Source organism: Perognathus longimembris, chromosome 28 (assembly GCF_023159225.1).
Source record: "Perognathus longimembris pacificus isolate PPM17 chromosome 28, ASM2315922v1, whole genome shotgun sequence".
NCBI classification, from domain to species: Eukaryota; Metazoa; Chordata; class Mammalia; order Rodentia; family Heteromyidae; genus Perognathus; species Perognathus longimembris.
Genome location: NC_063188.1, coordinates 76,540,525 through 76,558,954, shown reverse-complemented (window position 1 = coordinate 76,558,954; position 18,430 = coordinate 76,540,525).

Below are 18,430 nucleotides of genomic sequence, written 5' to 3'. Positions count from 1 at the left end.
CCCTGTTGAATTCAAAATTAATGATGAAAACTCTTGCTACAAGGTCAATTTGAGGTTGTTTGTGCATGGCTTTTGTTCTCACTAATAAGGGTTCCTAATAAGGATGGACATATATAACCCAAATTGTATTATGATTAGATTTGAAGGTTTCTAATTTTTTTCTCAGCCTATCATAAGTCTCCTGTCATATTAAGGGTGTTTTATAGCCTTCTTTCACAGTGTTTTTTGTTGTTTTATTTTGATCTCTTCACAGCCAGAATGGTTGATTAGTACTTGACTGAGAGAGGCGCTTTTGCTGTAATGACTGTACACCTTCCTCTTCCATGTAACCTATTGGATTTTTTAAATTATTACCTTTAAATAGTTGTACAAAGACATTTCAATTTAAAATGTCACTTTATGTATATAATGCATCTTGATCAGTATCACTCTGTCATTTTCCAACCACTTCTCTCATCTATCCCAATCTCTATTCAGCCCCTCTTTTAAACAGAAAGAACTTTGCTTGTGTATTTTCCTCAAAATCTAACACAGCTTGGCACTGGTGGCTCACACCTGTAATCTTAGCTACAGAGGAGGCTGAGATCTGGAGAGTAATGGTTGAAGTCAAACCAGGCAGGAAAATCTATTACTTTTATCTCCAATTAACTACCAAATAACTGGAAATGAAACTGTGGCTCAAGTGGTAGAGCTCCAGCCTTGAGCAAAAAAATCCAAGGATGGTACCCAGGCCCTTAGTTCAAGCTCCAGTACTAGCACGGAAACAATTTTTTTTTAAATGGAAGCAAAACAAAAGCAATAAATTTAAGCCACTGTTTAGGCCATAGAAAGGAGTCAGCAAATGTATGGTCAATGGCTAATTCATTGTAGTTTACTGCCCATTTTTCTGCATTTTTAAGCAGTATGTGATATTTTAGATAATTAATTTGAACTCCTCAGAGGATATTTTCTAATTAAACAATACTTCTTAAAAATAGCCAAGATCTACATAAGAATTTCTTCAACCAGGCATACCTGGAATGATGACTACTTCTCTTTCTTTTTGGTGGTACTTGGGTTTGAATTCCGACCATCTGACTTAATAGGGAAGCACTCTACTGGTTAAGTTATGTCACTAGCCCTCCACTCTTGGATGTCTCCTCAGAGATACAGTCCTGAATGTCTGAGGCCAGACAAGGTCCTTCCTTAATCCAATACTGTTGGACATCTTATGTAAGTTATTTGACTAGATAGCATGAGAGGTTGATCAGTACAGTGGGTTCATGTTTGCTGAATATGCAATGTTGTGCTTCACCTCTACAACATTTTCTCTGATTGCACCCCAAATAAAATCCACCCAAACTAGCATAAAAATTCTGTGGTTTCAGACATACTATGAATTCCAGAAGGAACAAGAGAGAAAAGTTGAAAAATAGAAAATTAACTCTTCTTCCTCCTTTTATCATTTCCTTTTCATTATTAAATAAAAGAGTGTTAGAAACACTTCCCCCCTTTAATCCATAATCAATAATTTCAAATTCCCTGAGACTTCCCTTTTTGAGAAATTTAGGAAGAACTCTATGCCTTTCCTGAGTCTTAGCAGCTACTGGCCACCCCCTGAATTGCACCTCAAAAATGTGCAAACCTAGAATAACCATTTTTGTAACAACTTGCTGAATAAAATAATATAGTTTTGACTCTTTTGGCACAGGGTCTCACTATGTTGGTCAGATGGACCTTAAACTAGGTCCATCTACTTGCCCCAGCCTTCCAAATGTTAGGATTATAGGCACATGCCATCACACCCAACTAGCTTAAATAAAATAAAGCGATGGAGTAAAGGACATCATTTATTGAAAAAGTAAAGGATCTAGACAATTAATTTTGATGGCAATAAAATACAAAACTGTTATCCATCACTTAATCTGATCTCAGAGGATTTAATTGATACAGGTGGAGGTGGAAAGTTAATACCTTTTATTGGTATAATGCCTTTTGATTTCTAAAGGACTTTCACATATATTATCTCACTTGAGCCTCAGAACAAATGTGTGAGTCAAATAAGTCTGGACTTCTATTGCACATCCCCACCCCCTAACCTTTTGCAGACAAAAAAAGATAAATCCGGTGAGATTAAGTGCCATGTCTTAAGTCACAGAGATAATTAGTGCTGGAAAAGACATTTAGAACTTGTGTCACTCAACTCCCAGCTGAGAGAGACCAGAGCACAGTGGTGATCAGGACATTGTGAGACAGAAGATGTGTAAATCCTCTTTGTAGCAGAGTGGGAAGCTGTCTCAATGCTCTTTCTTTCTCAAGCCTGTAAAGAAGAACAGTGACTCTTAAAATTTTTACCTCCATGTTTTCAGCACTCTCTTGTGTTTCTCTCTCTCTCTCTCTCTCTCTTTCTCTCTCTCTCTCTCTCATTCTCTTTTATGTCCTCCCACCTTTGTTACTGATTTGTAACCAAATTCCCTGTTGAGAGGAACCATGTTGAATATGTGTGCAATATAATAATTCACTGGGAAGGTTCTAATTTCATTGGTTCTGGGGTGTGTGTGTGTGTGTGTGTGTGTGTGTGTTTGTGTGTGTGTGTGTGTACATACATGATGCCTGATCTTGAACTCTGGGCCTAGACACTGTCTTTGAGCTGTTCTTGCTCAGGGCTAGTGCTCTATCACTAGAGCCATAAATCCACTTTTAGTTTTGAGGTAGTTAATTAGAGATAAGAATCCCTCATGTACTTTTCCTGCCCAGGCTGATTTTGAACTGCAATTCTCAGATCTCAGCCTCTTGAGTAGCTAGGTTCATTTTGTGCCAGCACCAGGCCTTAAACTCTGGGCCTTTTACTAATACTTGGCTGGCTTCCTTATGATTGGAATTCTGCCACTTGAGTTATGCCTCCAGTCCTACATTTTTATATATCAGTTGGATACTGGGTCTCTGGGACTTTTTGATCCCAGGGTCTGGCTTTGAACTTCAGTCTTCTGATCTTAGATACCTGAGTAGCTAGGATTATAGACTTGAGTCGCCTGTAGCAGTCCCATTTGTACATTTTCTTGAAATACTTTACAGTTAAGATGAATTTATTGCCCATTTGAAGTATATATAGCCCTGTTTGGAACCTCAAGGAAGGAGAAGAAGAAACAGAAATATTTGGCACAATTTTTTCCCACTAGAGTCATCAGGATTTGGTAGTTCAGATAAATCCAAATATTGGTGAAAATCAATTCAAACATAAATGTCAGTTTATAATTATAATACCATACTTAATATTGTTCATGGGTGGAGTGGGAAGGCAACGAGGGAGGTGGAAAAATAGTGTGACAGATTGGAAAATAAAATGCAAAAGGATTTATTAATCTGGCTTTATATTAGGATTCTATCACTTAACCCATGATGACTTTATATTAATCATTTCATATCCTTAGACTTTTTGGACTTTTTCCTTCTCAGAACTGGAGGTGAGGATAAGATTGTACTTGATCAAGTTTGTTCTAGCACAAAATACCATTGATGTGAATGAAATGAGGATGGATTATTGGAAGGGAGAATATCTTGAATGGGCCTAATCTGTTAACATGGATCAGCAAGGAGGAAGTAGAACAGGATTGCAGGCAAGAGAGGGAAAGAATAGAAACTTGATAATTTTGAGGAAGAGGGACAAAACTGCAGATTGAGGAGAGATGAAGTTAAAGCTGAATAAGTGATACGGAAAGAGAGAGGAGGGAAAGAATGAGAGAAAGTAGGCTTTGAATGCTGTACTAGTTTGAAGGCTGGTCACTGGTGGCTCATACATGTAATCCTAGCTACTCAGAAGGCTGAAATTTGAGGATCTTGGGTCAAAGCAGTCCAGGCGAGAAAGTCTGTGAGACTCTTATCTCCAATTAACCACCAGAAAACTAGAAGTGGTGCTGTGGCTCAAGTGGTAGAGTGGTAGCCTTGAGCTGAAGAGCTCAGGGACAATGCCCAGGCCCAGAGTTCAAGCCTGACTGACATAAAAAAAAGAAAAAAATTTGAAGGTTCAGTTTTTATTTTTTTAAACTTTATCATAAAGATGATGTACAGGGCTTACAGTTATATAAGTAAGGTAATGAGTACAATTCTTGTTGAACAGTGTTACCCCTCCCTCATTTTCCCTCTTCTCCCCTGCTCCCCTCCCATGCTGTAAGGCTCATTTCCAACACAATGTTAAATGAGTATCACTTTTTTATTGGTTTACCCTTTGTCCCACCTTTTCTGTGATTCCCCTTCCTTCCCCAAATCAGATAAACTTATATATAATACAAAGGGTACAGAAATCAAAACAGTGTCAACAGGGAATAAACCAAAGGAGAAAGAAAGAAAAAAGGAACTGCAAACAGTACACTACAAAACCTCCTGTTTCTATTCCTTGGAGTTCATTTCTTTAAAAAATAATTTATTTATTGTCAAAATGATGTACGGAGGGGTTACAGTTTCATACCTAAGGCAGTACATACATTTCTTATCCAGTTTGTTACCTCCACCCTCATCCCCCCACCTTCCCCCTCCACATTTCCCTCCCCCCATGAGTTGTACAGTTGGTTTACAGAATATAGTTTTATAAGTATTGCTGTTGCATTGTCTTTCATCCTTTGTCTCTCGGTTTTGATATTGGCATTATTATGTATGATCATATGCACATAGCTATTGAGCCATTATGATCCTCTGCTAAGAATATCCTAGACATATTCTAGTTATTACAAATGAGGGAAACCATGCAGGCTATGTTTCTTTGGGTCTGCCTTACTTCGCTTAATACAATTTTTTCCAAGGCTTTCCATTTCGTTACCAATGGAGCAATGTCATTCTTCCTGATGAACGCATAGAACTCTATTGTGTAGAAGACTTGGTTTCAAAGGTAACTGGAATCCAGTAAAAGCTGTATTGAGTATAGGGCTGGGGTGACATGGTATAGCCAACCAGTGAGAAAAATTATCCTTGACACAATATTATCCAAACATGGCTCTGGAAGCATCTACAGATCTACTCCTTTTCTTTAAGATGATATCCCATTAATCTGGGGGTCACTTGTAAAATCATGATTCTTTTTTAAATTTTGCTTCAACTTCTAGTTTTGGGTTTGAATTGCCAAGGCTTATGCCGAGGCTTCTGACTTGACTTGCTTAACCTCCTGTCTGTACATTTGGATTTAGTCCATAATGGGACATTTGGCTTCCATGGATTCAACATGTTAATGAAATTCCTAATTTGAAATTCTAACTGATGATGACTGGCAGAGAATGAGAGAAAAATCTTTCTAGGTAGGCAGGAATGGAATGATTATGGATCTGAAAGCAGATTAGAAGATCAAGGACAATTTGAAGGAGAATAAGAAAATAAATGAAGGTTTGCCAAATCTTTGGTGTACTATGGCTTAGATAGGAAGAAAGAGGATAAGGACCTTCAAGGTTCTAAACTGAGCTCAGATCAATAATAGAAAAAATACTGTTTAATGCTACAAAGAAAATTAAAGTGGTATCAAGACTGTGGATGTAGTTAAATGATAGAGCACACCCCTAGCAAGCACGGGGTTCTGGATTCCATCCCAGCGGAAGAAAAAAGAGGAGGAAGATAGGTTAGAAGGAGGAGAAACCAGGTATGGTGGTGCATGTCTGAAATCTCAGCACTTGGTGGATAGGAAAATCATGTTTGAAGCCAACCTGGAGAAATCTCTTCTCATAAAAAATAGAAAGTAATGAGTACATTTCTTTTTTTTTTCCAAATTTTTATTATCAAACTGATGTACAGAGAGGTTACAGTTTCATACGTTAGGCATTGGATACATTTCTTGTACTGTTTGTTACCTTGTTCCTCATACCCCCCTCCCTGCTCCCCCTTTCCCTCCCCCCCCCTGAGGTGTTCAGTTCATTTTTCACCAAACAGTTTTGCAAGTATTGCTTTTGTAGTTGTTTGTCTTTTTTTTACCCTGTGTCTCTCAATTTTGGTATTCCCTTTCAATTTCCTACTTCTAATACCAGTATACACGGATTCCAATATACTCAGATAAGATTACAGAGATAGTGTAGGTACAACCACTGGAAGGTGATAAGTACATTTCTTGTTCTACTTGCCTTTCATATGACTCTGTAACCCCTCTGTACCACACTTTGACATGAAAGAAAAAAAAACAAATGTGCTCAAATGATTGAGCATGCACAAGTCCCTCGATTCCATCCTCATTGCCACAGTAAATGAATAAATAATAAATAAATGCATGACTCTTAAAAAAAAGAGGTCTGGGGCTGGGGATATAGCCTAGTGGCAAGAGTGCCTGCCTCGGATACACGAGGCCCTAGGTTCGATTCCCCAGCACCACATATACAGAAAACGGCTAGAAGCGGCGCTGTGGCTCAAGTGGCTGAGTGCTAGCCTTGAGCGGGAAGAAGCCAGGGACAGTGTTCAGGCCCGGAGTCCAAGGCCCAGGACTGGCCAAAAAAAAAAAAAAAAAAAAAAGAGGTCTGACAAACAAAATCACAGTAATGCCACCAGCACAACAATGTTCATCGCAGCACAATTTGTCATAGTGAGAATCTGGAACCAACCCAGATGCCCCTCAGTAGACGAATGGATCAGGAAAATGTGGTACATATACACAATGGAATTTTATGCCTCTATCAGAAAGAAAGACATTGTCCCATTTGTAAGGAAATGGAAGGACTTGGAAAAAATTATACTAAGTGAAGTGAGCCAGACCCAAAGAAACATGGACTCTATGGTCTCCCTTATTGGGAATAATTATTACAGGTTTAGGCAAGTCATAGCAGAGCATCACAAGGCCCAATAGCTATACCCTTATGAACACATACGATGATGCTAAGTGAAATGAACTCCATGTTATGGAAACAATTGTTTTTATCACAGTTGTAACTATTCAACGTCCCAGATGTATCTATAGCTTCTATTATTGATGATGTTCTTGTATCACCTTCCTGTGGTTGTACCTACACTATCTCTGTAATCTTATCTGAGTATATTGGAAACCGTGTATACTGGTCTTAGAAGTAGGAAATTGAAAGGGAATACCAAAATTGAGAGACACAGGGTAAAAAAAGACAAACAACTACAAAAGCAATACTTGCAAAACTGTTTGGTGTAAGTGACCTGAACACCTCCGGTGGGGGGAAGGGAGGGGGGTATGAGGGACAGTACAATAAATGTATCCAATGCCTAACATATGAAACTGTAACCTCTCTGTACATCAGTTTGATAATAAAAATTTGAAAAAAAAAAGAGTTCTGGGAATATGGCCTAGTGGCAAGAGTGCTTACCTCGTATACATGAAGCCCTAGGTTCGATTCCTCAGCACCACATATATAGAAAATAGCCGGAAGTGGTGCTGTGGCTCAAGTGGTAGAGTGCTAGCCTTGAGCAAAAAGGAAGCCAGGGAAAGTGCTCAGGCCCTGAGTTCAAGGCCCAGGACTGGCAAAAAAAAAAGAGAAACCTACAATAACAGATGGTACCAAATCCTGAATATGCCATGTTTATTATATGTATATACATATACACATATATATAACATTGTATTATATACATTATATATATGACTGTGATAAGTTTAATCTATAAATTAGGCACAGGAGATTAATAAGGACTAATAAGGACTTTGCTACAACTGTAACAATACACTACAGTAAAAATTATTAAAATGTAAAAAAAAAATAGAAAGTAGCTGGATGCCAGTTGCTCAGGCATGTAATCCTATCTATCCTAGGGCGCCACAATGTTGGGGTTTTTTTTGCCCCTCCCGGCTCGGACTCTTTCTTCTTCCTTTTCACCCTCCGTATCGTCCTCTCCCCTAACCCTTGGCCTGCAGGTAAGTTAGAGTGGGACGTGGGGGTCGCTCCGACCTGACGTGCACGGGATCTGCCGTAGTTGTGTCCACCTCCTTTCCCTGGACGCTGGCATACATATGCTACGGGGCTAGCTTCTTAGAGCGAACTAACTTTATTGAGAGAAGGACAAGGGGAGATGATTTCGAAGGAGGGGTTTGGCCAGGATTCCAATAGGCTAAGAGCTGTCACCTGACCCCCAAGGGCTAACGTCACTGGAGCGCGCCGGGCTGGCTAGAAGATTGTGGGCTGTTTGCCCAACCGGTTCCTCTGGATTCCAATCCAGAGGGAGTAGAAGGGCCGCATTCCCCAGGGCTGGGGGAGGTGCATCAAGCCCCTTCCATCAAGGGGGAAGATGGACCCCAACATACTCAGGAGGCTGAGGTCTGAAGATCACCATTCAAAGCCAGCTTGTGCAAGAAAGTCTGTGAGACTCTTATCTCCAGTCAACCACTAAAAGCACTGGAATTGGAGCTGTGGCTCAAGTGGTGCAGAGCAAATCTTGAGCAATAAAAGCTCAAGGACAGTGTCTAGACCCTGAGTTCAAACCCCAGGATCAATACAAAAAAATAATTTAGAAGTAAGAAAAGAATAGGAATAGTAGAGGAGATGAACTTGTTCAAAGTATACTGTATACATCTATGGATCTGTCAAAATAAAAACCTACATATGATTAATGTATGCTTATACATTTTTAAAATGGAAGTGGTTGAATTTAGTGTGACAAGTTACCAGTATATGTACAGCGAGAAAGAAGAGAGAAAATACTATCTCCAAGATGATGTTTAGAAAGAGTAGAATTGTCTTAGAACTCTAATTGTGTACTGTTATTAAAATGCAGGTGCTTGCAAAAAACATCATGAGTACTTAAACATGTCTGTATGTTTGTGTGTATATTCAAAACAGGAAAAGTATAATTTTATTTTTAAGATAAATTATAATTTCAGTAAGAACAATTTTTGTATAAGATTACTACCTCACCACTCTTCACAAACACATTTGTGACACCAAACCAAGGCAGGAAAGTGATAGAAGAGGGAGAAGAATGGATTTTGGCACCCTACATATTGTATATATGTGTATTGGAAGGGGATTATCAAAATGGAGAGACAAAGGATAAAAGACAAACCAATGCAACAGCAATACTTACAAAATTATATGCTGTAAACCAACTATACAACTCATGATGGGGAGGGAAATGCAGAGGGGGGAAGGCAGGGGGGATGAGGGTGGAGGTAACAAATTGAATGAGAAATGTATGTACTGCCTCTGTACATTACTTTGACAATAAAGACATAAATATTTTTAAACATTTAAAAAGAGAAGAGGGAGAAGAGAAAATTTTAAGAAAAATGGATTCATGGGCAGGAATGTTGTAAGGAAGGTTTCCTTTTTCTCCCAAGAATTACCTGCTGTGTTCCTAGCTGTCTCCTTTCTTTTCCCCTGCAGTTTTCCCTTACTGGGAGTTAGCTCCAAATGCACAATTTATTGGTTCTGCTACAAGAGGGAATCTTTCTGGAAAAGTCTTAAACAATTGAAGTGATTTATGAGGACAAGGTGTCACATAACTCAATTGTCTTAGGTGAAGATTAAAGTATTAATCAGTTTCAGGACATTCTTGTCATCATTTACCTTTGGTTTAAAGTTCTTCTCTAGGTATAACCTTTGGGGTCATTGCTATGACTTCAACCATACCCCATGTGCACAACTTGGTAAACTTTCCTCTTCCTCTCGCTTTGAAATTCTCTGAAATAGTAAAGCCTTCTCCCACTTGGTTCTATGGGTCTTAACTTGGCCCTAAGGGAAAAGTTGCAGCTGCTTGCCTCCAGAGTTTCTTGGAATTGCTTCATTCATTAATTTGTTTGTTCATTCATTCCACAAGTAATTACTGCATGGAAGGCACTTGTTTGAATGCTTTGGATTCCCCAATATACAAGACAGACAGCATCCCTGCTCAAATGGCATAGGTTCTGGAGTAACAGATATTAAACTAACAAATCCATAAATGTAAAAATATTTCAGAAAATGACAAATGTGATCAAGAAAACAAAATAGGATGATGTGATACAAAATGCCTGGAGGACTACTCTGGTCAATTTATCTACCCATTTGTGTAATCTATAGCACATCTAAAATAGTTTGCAATTAAATTTATCATACCAACAACGATTTTTTTCTACCAGTGTGCCAGTGTGTGTGTGTGTGTGTGTGTGTGTGTGTGTGTGTGTGCATTGGTACTGGGGCTTGAACTCAGGACCTAGGAATTATCCCTCAGCTTCTTCAATCACTGCTGGTGCTTTAATGCTTGAGCCACAGCTCTACTCCTTTTTTGTTTGTTTGTTTTTTGTTTTCTTTTTTTTTTTGTTGTTTTTTAGTGGGCAATTGGATGTAAGAGGCTCATGGGCTTTAATGCCCAGGCTGGTTTTGAGCTGTAGTCCTCAGACCTCGGCCTCCTGAGTAGCTAGGATTACAGATGTGAGCCCCCAGTGCTCAAATTTAACTACCTTTTAATTTGGAAAATTTCAATCCTTCACAAAAGTTTCAAGACTAATAAAATAAATATTCATATATTCTTTACTAATATTCACTAATCATTAGCATTTTGCCCTGTTTACTTGCTATCTAAAACTTCTCTCCCTTTTTTCTTTCTCTGCCATTTCAAAGTTAAATGCAGAGATTTATTTTTTTTTTTTTGTCGGTCATGGGGTTTGAACTCTGGGCCTGGGTGCTGTCCCTGAGCTTCCTTTGCTCAAGGCTAGCACTCTACCACTTGAGCCACAGCGCCACTTCCATATGCAGACATCTTAACACACCACCCACAAGTACTTCAACCTGTACTTCTCATAAATAGCACCAATATTTTTCTTCATCACAATATAAATAATACTATTATCTAACAAATAATGCATATTTGGTTTTCTCTAATTATACCAATAATATTTTGCATAGTTTCTTTTAAAATATAAGATCAAATCATAGATTGTATTTAGTTTTTTTGTTGTTGTTGTTTTGTTTTGGCAGTCATACTGCTTGATCTCACGGCCTGCGCCCTGTCCCTAAGCTGGTTCACTCAAGCCTAGTGCTCTACCACTTAAGCCATAGGTCCACTTCCAGTTTTCTGGTAGTTAATTATAGATAAGAATTTCATAGACTTCCTTGCTTGGGCTAGCTTAAAACAGCAATTCTCAGATCTCAGCCTTCTGAGTAGTTAGGATTAGAGGAATGAGCCACTAGCACCAGATTATAGCTCCTTACTTTTGAGAAATCTGAGGCCATTCTGATTTTAGATACCTTCTAATTTTTTTTCTGGAACTGTTTATAGTCTTAATTTTGCAGCATTACATGATATCTCCTGATGCATGTCTATTTTCTTCCATTGTGCTGGGAAATCTGTGGGCTCTCTCACTCTCAAAACTGTCAATTCTGAGAAATTATCTTGAATTATCTATTGGTGTTTTTTCCTAGAACTCATGTAATTCTGTTATTAGATTTTATTAGATTTTTTTTACTAGATTTCCTGCATGGATCCTGCAACTTATTTACCTTTTTAACTTCCATTTTCCAACACTTGATCTATTTGCTCCATTTTTTGAAATTTAATTGTTAAGGTGATGTACAGAGGGGTTACAGTTACACATATAAGGTAGCGAGTACATTTCTTGTCAAATGAGTTACCCCTTCCCTCATTTATTTGCTCTATTTTTGAAAATCTTTCTAAAGTTTATCTTTTAGCTTTTCTGCATGCAATAGTACAATTCTGACACTTACTATTCAAGTAAGTTTCAGACTTCACTGTTTATGGTGGTTATAGGCACAGTCCCTAATAACATTGTCCTCACTTCAGATGCCAGCTACAGTTCCTTGATATCCCTGGGGTACTCATACTTTTGAAAAAATGGGTACACATTTGGGGCTTTCAAATTTAGTTTCTATAATTCCCTAGAAGAACTCAAAGAACTCAGGCAAATGGTAGACTTATGCAAATAATTTTACTATAAAAGATACAAATCAGAACTAGTGAAATAAAAAGACCTATAGGATGAAGTCTGTGAGGTTCCCAAGTATGATGCTCCCATGTATTTTCTCCTCGATGTGCCCTCCTGACACATCAATGTATTCACAACTAGGAAGTATACCCAAGTTTGGTGTCTAGAATTTTCACTGTTTGTTTTTCCTTTTTCTTTTATTTTTTGTTATCTTTAAGTAGTTGTACAGAGGAGTTACCATCTAACAAAGCAGTTTATAAATTCAATATATTTTGATCAATGTCACCCTTCACTGGGGTTTTATTAGATTTGATTAGTGAATCACTGGCCATGTGATTGAATTTTATGTCTAATTCTTCTTTCCCTCCTAAATCAGATGATATCACCCCCAAACTGATCCCTGGGCAGGGTAAGTCTGGGCTGATATTATCAGGCTCAAAGGCCCAACCCTGCAACCAAAAGGTTGGTGTTTTCAGCATGACCAGTTCCCATCCTGACACCATCCAGGCAACCGTCTTGGTTCACCACATTGGCATAAATCCAGACATGGTCTCAAAGACCCAACATGTATAACAAAGGCATGCCTACCATATAGAAATGCCAAGGGTTTACAAATTCTATTCCAGGAACCTGGGACAAAAAATGTAATTTTTCATTATGTAACATAATAAGTTTTTGTTGTTTTTTTTTGCCAGTCCTGGGGCTTGGATTCAGGGCCTGAGCACTGTCCCTGGCTTCTTTTTGCTCAAGGCTAGCACTCTGCCACTTGAGCCACAGCGCCACCTCTGGCCTTTTCTATATATGTGGTGCTGGGGAATTCAACCCAGGGCTTCATGTATACGAGGCAAGCACTCTTGCCACTAGGCCATACTACCAGCCCCACATAATAAGAATTTCAAGAGCAAGAATTTTAAGAGCAATTTCTATTCTCTGAGTATCTCATTTAATATCATCTTGTTTTTGTTTGATAAATGTAGTATCTTCTCTTACCTTCTTGAGGATAATGGTTAAGGTTCATCTTTCTTTGTTGGTTTAGGTCGCTATCATTGATATCCCCAAGATACCTTGTCATCCTTGCTGATATTTATGAGTATTTTCCAAAAACTTCATTAGGATGTCATAGTACTTACTTAGTCATTGTATGCTCTGAGTGTATTCATTTTTTATTGCAGTATAAGAAGTGACCACAAATGTAGTGACTTAAGCAATATACATTGACAGTTTGGATTTATCCCATCATGCTTCAGTTCAGGCATTGTATGATTGAATCCACAGGGCCTCCACAGATTGCAATTAAGTTATTGCTAAGGATATAATCTCACCTGGAGATTTTTTTCTTCTATGAGTATTTTAAATAAGTTTATGTATTTCAGTGTTATAATGTGATAGCCAATGCTATTATCAAGGGAGCAAAAGTAAAGTTACCTGGCACTTTTATAGAAACACTCTGGATGACAGGACAGTGGCATCCATAGAGATTCTTTGATGGCTGAGCACCTTCCCACACAAAGACGTGCGCATATTGGTGTAGGGACTGAGCTATACCCTCAAACCACATTAAGAATAGGGGATGCAATATGGTATGGCTAATTTGCTAAAGAAAACAAGGCTTTTAAAATTAGTCATTGAAGGAAAGAAATAGTATGCGTTAAAATTTCAGGGGATCTTGAGCTGTAAGTTAATGTACTGTGTGAAGTTATTTCTATTTTCTTTAGTTTCTTCCCTATGGTTTACCCCTTGTTGTCACTGTATTTGATTTTGGTACCCTGGATATCCTATATATGTTTTTCTAAATTAGGTAAGGAAAACAACAAACTGGTGAGACAAAGGACAAAGGGCAAGTCAATGTCAAAGTGATACTCACAAGACAACATGTTGGAAATGAACTTGGGGGGGATGAGGGGGAAGGGAAAGTGGGAGAAAAATGAGGGAAGGGGTAACAAGTTTGATAGGAAATGTACTCACGGGCTGGGAATGTGGCTTAGTGGTAGAGTGCTTGCCTAGTATGCATGACAGACACCGTAGGTTTGATTCCTCAGTACCACATAAACAGAAAAAAAAGACAGAAGTGGTGCTGTGGATCAAGTAGTAGAGCACTAACTAGCCTTGAGCACAGAGAAGCTCAGGAACAGAGCCCAGACCCTGAGTTCAAGCCCCAGGACTGGCAACAGAAATGTATTCACTACCTTACATATGTAACTGTAACACAGCTGTACATCACCTTGACAATAAAATTAAATTAAAAAAAAAACTGGTTAGAAAACCCTGAAGCAGTGAATGTGCTGCTACTCATTTTGTGATTTAAACAGCCAAGGAAAAGTGCCATGGGCAGTGCTGGTACTGGGGTTTGAACTCAAGGCCTCACACACTTGCTTAGGTTTTATTCACTCAAGGCTGGTACTGTACCACTTGGGTCATGCCTCCACTTTCAGCTTTTTTGAAATATATACTTATTGTTATTATTAAGGTATACAGAGGGATTGCCATTTTGTAAGTCAGGTAATGAGTACAAATCTTTTTGGATAATGTCACCCCTTCCAGTGCATTTCCCCAGGTACTCCCTCCAATCCCTGCCCACAAGTTGCATAAAATTTCTACATAGTGTCTACTGAATACCATTCCTGAATTTGTACGTCTTCCCACCCTCCATTTCTGTACCTTCCTTTGGTTTCCTGCCCCCTCCTCCGCCCCGCAACACACTTTAAACGTTTCTCAGGTAAATTGGATGTAAGAGCTCCCTGATTTATTGGCCTAGCATCAGGTCTCAATCCTCAGATCTCAACCTTCTGACCAGGTAGTTTTACAGGTGTGACACACTGGTGTTTCTCTGTGGGGAAGACAATACTTCTAAGATCATTCAATTATTTCCAGAATTTATTCCCTCATGGCTATGATTGAGGGTTTGTGACTTTTTGTTATTTATTGGCTAGAGGTCACCCTCAAGTCTCAAGGGCCATTCATAGCTTCTTAAGGTCACTGGCAAGTTTTTTTTGCTATGTAGGCTTCTTAAGCTAGCTCTAATTCTGTCAAGTCTTCAAGATTAAACCCTGACTTTAGTCTGATAAGTCAGAACCTTGTGCAGTATATAATTTAGCACCTTCGCCATATTCTGGTAGATTAGAAATAAATGTCTCACCTGCATTTAAGGAGAGCAAATTTACAAAAGCATACAAATCAAAAGATAGGAATCACATGTGATTTCCTTTGAGTTTTTCTACCACAATGGGCTTCATTAGAAGGAGATATGGCTGGGTCATTTTATTGGACAAGCATCTTCAGGGTCCTTTTCTCACATATTTTCAAAGAAAAATACTTCAGGACTCTGTCAGAAGCATACAACTACCAGCACTCTGGGAACTTCAGCTGCTCTTTAGTCATACTGCCTCTCCCTCTCATTAATTACCTTCTCTGTTTCTTGCCTCAGAGTGTTTCCTCTCAAAACGTCTCTTATGCAAGTCCACTTTTGTTCCAACTGCATCCTTATTTTACTCTACAACTTTCTTGTAGGAAAAACAGAGGTTTGGATTAAAAATCAGGAGAACTTGGTAAAGTTTTCCAGATAATATTTCTTCCTTGGATGAATTCAAAGTTTTCCTAGTACAGAGACCTTCTATTTTACTTTTATTTTGTTCTTTTGTTTTTTGGGTTTTCTTGGTCTGAGACCAGGACTTGACCCTTCCACTCATTAGCTAGTGTTCTACCAATTGAGCCATGCCTCCAACTCATTTTACTCTCTTTTATTTCTGGTCCTGGGGCTTGAACTCAGGGTTTTGGCACTGTCCCTGAACCTCTTTGTGCTCAAGGATAGCACTCTACCACTTGAGCCATAGTGCCACTTCCACCTTTTTGCAGGTAGTTTATTGGAGATAAGATTCTCATGGACTTTTCTGACTGGGCTGGCTTAGAAGAACGATCCCTCAGCTCTCAGCCTCCTGAGTAGACAAGATTACAGATATGTGCCACTGACACCAGGTTCCTGTTTTACTCTTGAAAGAGAATAATCCTCACATTTAATAGGGTTTGAGGCAAAATCAACTGACTGGTGTGGTGGAGATCTTTTTTTTTTTTCAAATTTTTATTATCAAACTGATGTACAGAGAGGTTACAGTTTCATACGTTAGGCATTGGATACATTTCTTGTACTGTTTGTTACCTTGTCCCTCATGCCCCCTCCCTCCCCCCCTTTCCCTCCCCCCCCGAGGTGTTCAGTTCACTTACACCAAACAGTTTTGCAAGTATTGCTTTTGTAGTTATTTCTCCTTTTTTACCCTGTGTCTCTCAATTTTGGTATTCCCTTTGAATTTCCTACTTCCAATACCAGTAAACACGGTTTCCAATATACTCAGATAAGATTACAGAGATAGTGTAGGTACAACCATAGGAAGGTGATACAAGAACATCATCAATAATAGAAGCTACAGATACACATGGGACGTTGAAAGTAGTTACAACTGTGATATAACAATTGTCTCCATAACATGGAGTTCATTTCACTTAGCATCATCTTATGTGTTCATAAGGGTATAGCTATTGGGCCTTGTGATGCTCTGCTATGGCTTGCCTAAACCTGTACTAATTATTCCCAATAAGGGAGACCATAGAGTCCATGTTTCTTTGGGTCTGGCTCACTTCACTTAGTATAACTTTTTCCAAGTCCTTCCATTTCCTTACAAATGGAACAATGTCATTCTTTCTGATAGAGGCATAAAATTCCATTGTGTATATGTACCACATTTTCCTGATCCATTCATCTATGGAGGGGCATCTGGGTTGGTTCCAGATTCTCGCTATGACAAATTGTGCTGCGATGAACATTGTTGTGCTGGTGGCATTACTGTGATTTTGTTTGTGGGCTTTTGGATAGATACCCAACAGTGGGGCTGCTGGGTCATAGGAGAGTTCTATATTGAGCCTTCTGAGGAATCTCCATACTGCTTGCCAGAGTGGCTGAACCAGTTTACATTCCCACCAACAATGAAGTAGGGTTCCCTTTTGGCCACATCCCCTCCAACAATTGTTATTATTAGTTTTCTTGATATATGACATTCTTGCTGGGGTGAGATGGAATCTCAATGTTGTTTTGATTTGGATTTCTTTTATGGCCAGTGATGTAGAGCATTTTTTCATATGTCTCTTGGCCATTCTCATTTCCTCATCAGAGAAGTTTCTTTGTAAGTCTTTAGCCCACTTGATGAGGGGGCTATTGGTTCTTTGCGGTTTTGTTTTGGAAGAAGGTAATTTTTTTAGTTCTGCATATATTTTAGAGATGAGGCCTTTGTCTGTTGAATGTCCGGTAAAGATCTTCTCCCAGTCTGTGGGCTTTCTGTTTATCTTGAGATCTTGGTGTTGAAGTACTTAATTAAAATTTCAGCCAACCACCAATGATTCCTGCTTTTAATCCTAGCTAATCAGGAGGCTGAGATCTAAGGATTGAGGGTCAAAGCCAGCTTGGGCAGCAAAGTCTGTGAGGCTCTTTTTAAATTTTTTAACTCATTCAAATATTTATTAAGTATATACCATCTGCACAGTCCTGTCAAGATTAGGGGAATACATAGGTTAATTTTTAAGATGGTACTGTCTCTCAAGGATTTTACAATCTAATGATAGTGACAAGCAGTTTAACATAAACTGTAGGAAAAAAATTACAAGTAAATATTTGCTCCTGAGAAAAATTACTTTTATGTTACATTGTAAATTGGCAATTGGAAAACACTATTATTATATGACATAGCCCCACTGTTAATCTTTTTTAAATTTTATTGTCAAATTGATATACAGAGAGGTTACAGTTTCATATGTCAGGCCTTGGGTACATTTATCTCCAAACCAGATGTGGAGCTGTGCCTCAAGTAGTAGAGCACCAACTTTGAGCAAAAAAGCTCAGAGATAACACCCAAGCCTCAATTTCAAACCCCAGGCCTGGCACAAAAAAAAAAAATTTTCAACGAATGTTATCTTCTTCAGTTTCACTTTTACCTCCATTTCCAGAAATACTGATTCCACCAATTTCTGAGATTTTTGGAGGTTATTTGTTGCAAATTGTGTTGCTATCAACTTTTCCCTCTGCTAGTTTGGGACTCAATTTCCTAAGGTCTGCTAAGTCAGTTACCCTTGTATTTCCATTTTGTAGCTTCAAAAATTGTATTGTTATCCTCCCTTCCCAAATTACTGTCATTTGAGTGAGCTTTGGCAAAGGAGTAGAGGTAAGTGCATGTGTTCAAATTGTTATGGTAGTTGAGATGTCCTAATTTATATGTTAAAAAGATTACTCTGATCCTTTGTATGAATAATAGAGTTTGAGAGAGCAGTAACAGAGGAAAATGAGAGAAAAAGCAGCTGATCAAGAGATATTTGAAAGGAGAAATAGAATTTGATGGTGGATGGAAAGTAGTGGACAGAGAGATAAGAGAGGAAGATGTCACTGATAACTCCTAGGTTGTACAGCAAAGATAGATGGTATAGTCTTTCTGTTTCTTGCTTTTTTGTGTGTGTTTGTATGTGTTGGTACTGGGGCTCAAATTCAGGGCCTAGGTGCTATTTACTAGCTTTTTCACAAAAGACTGAAACTTTACCACTTCAGCCACAGCTCCACTTCTGGATTTTTGATGGTTA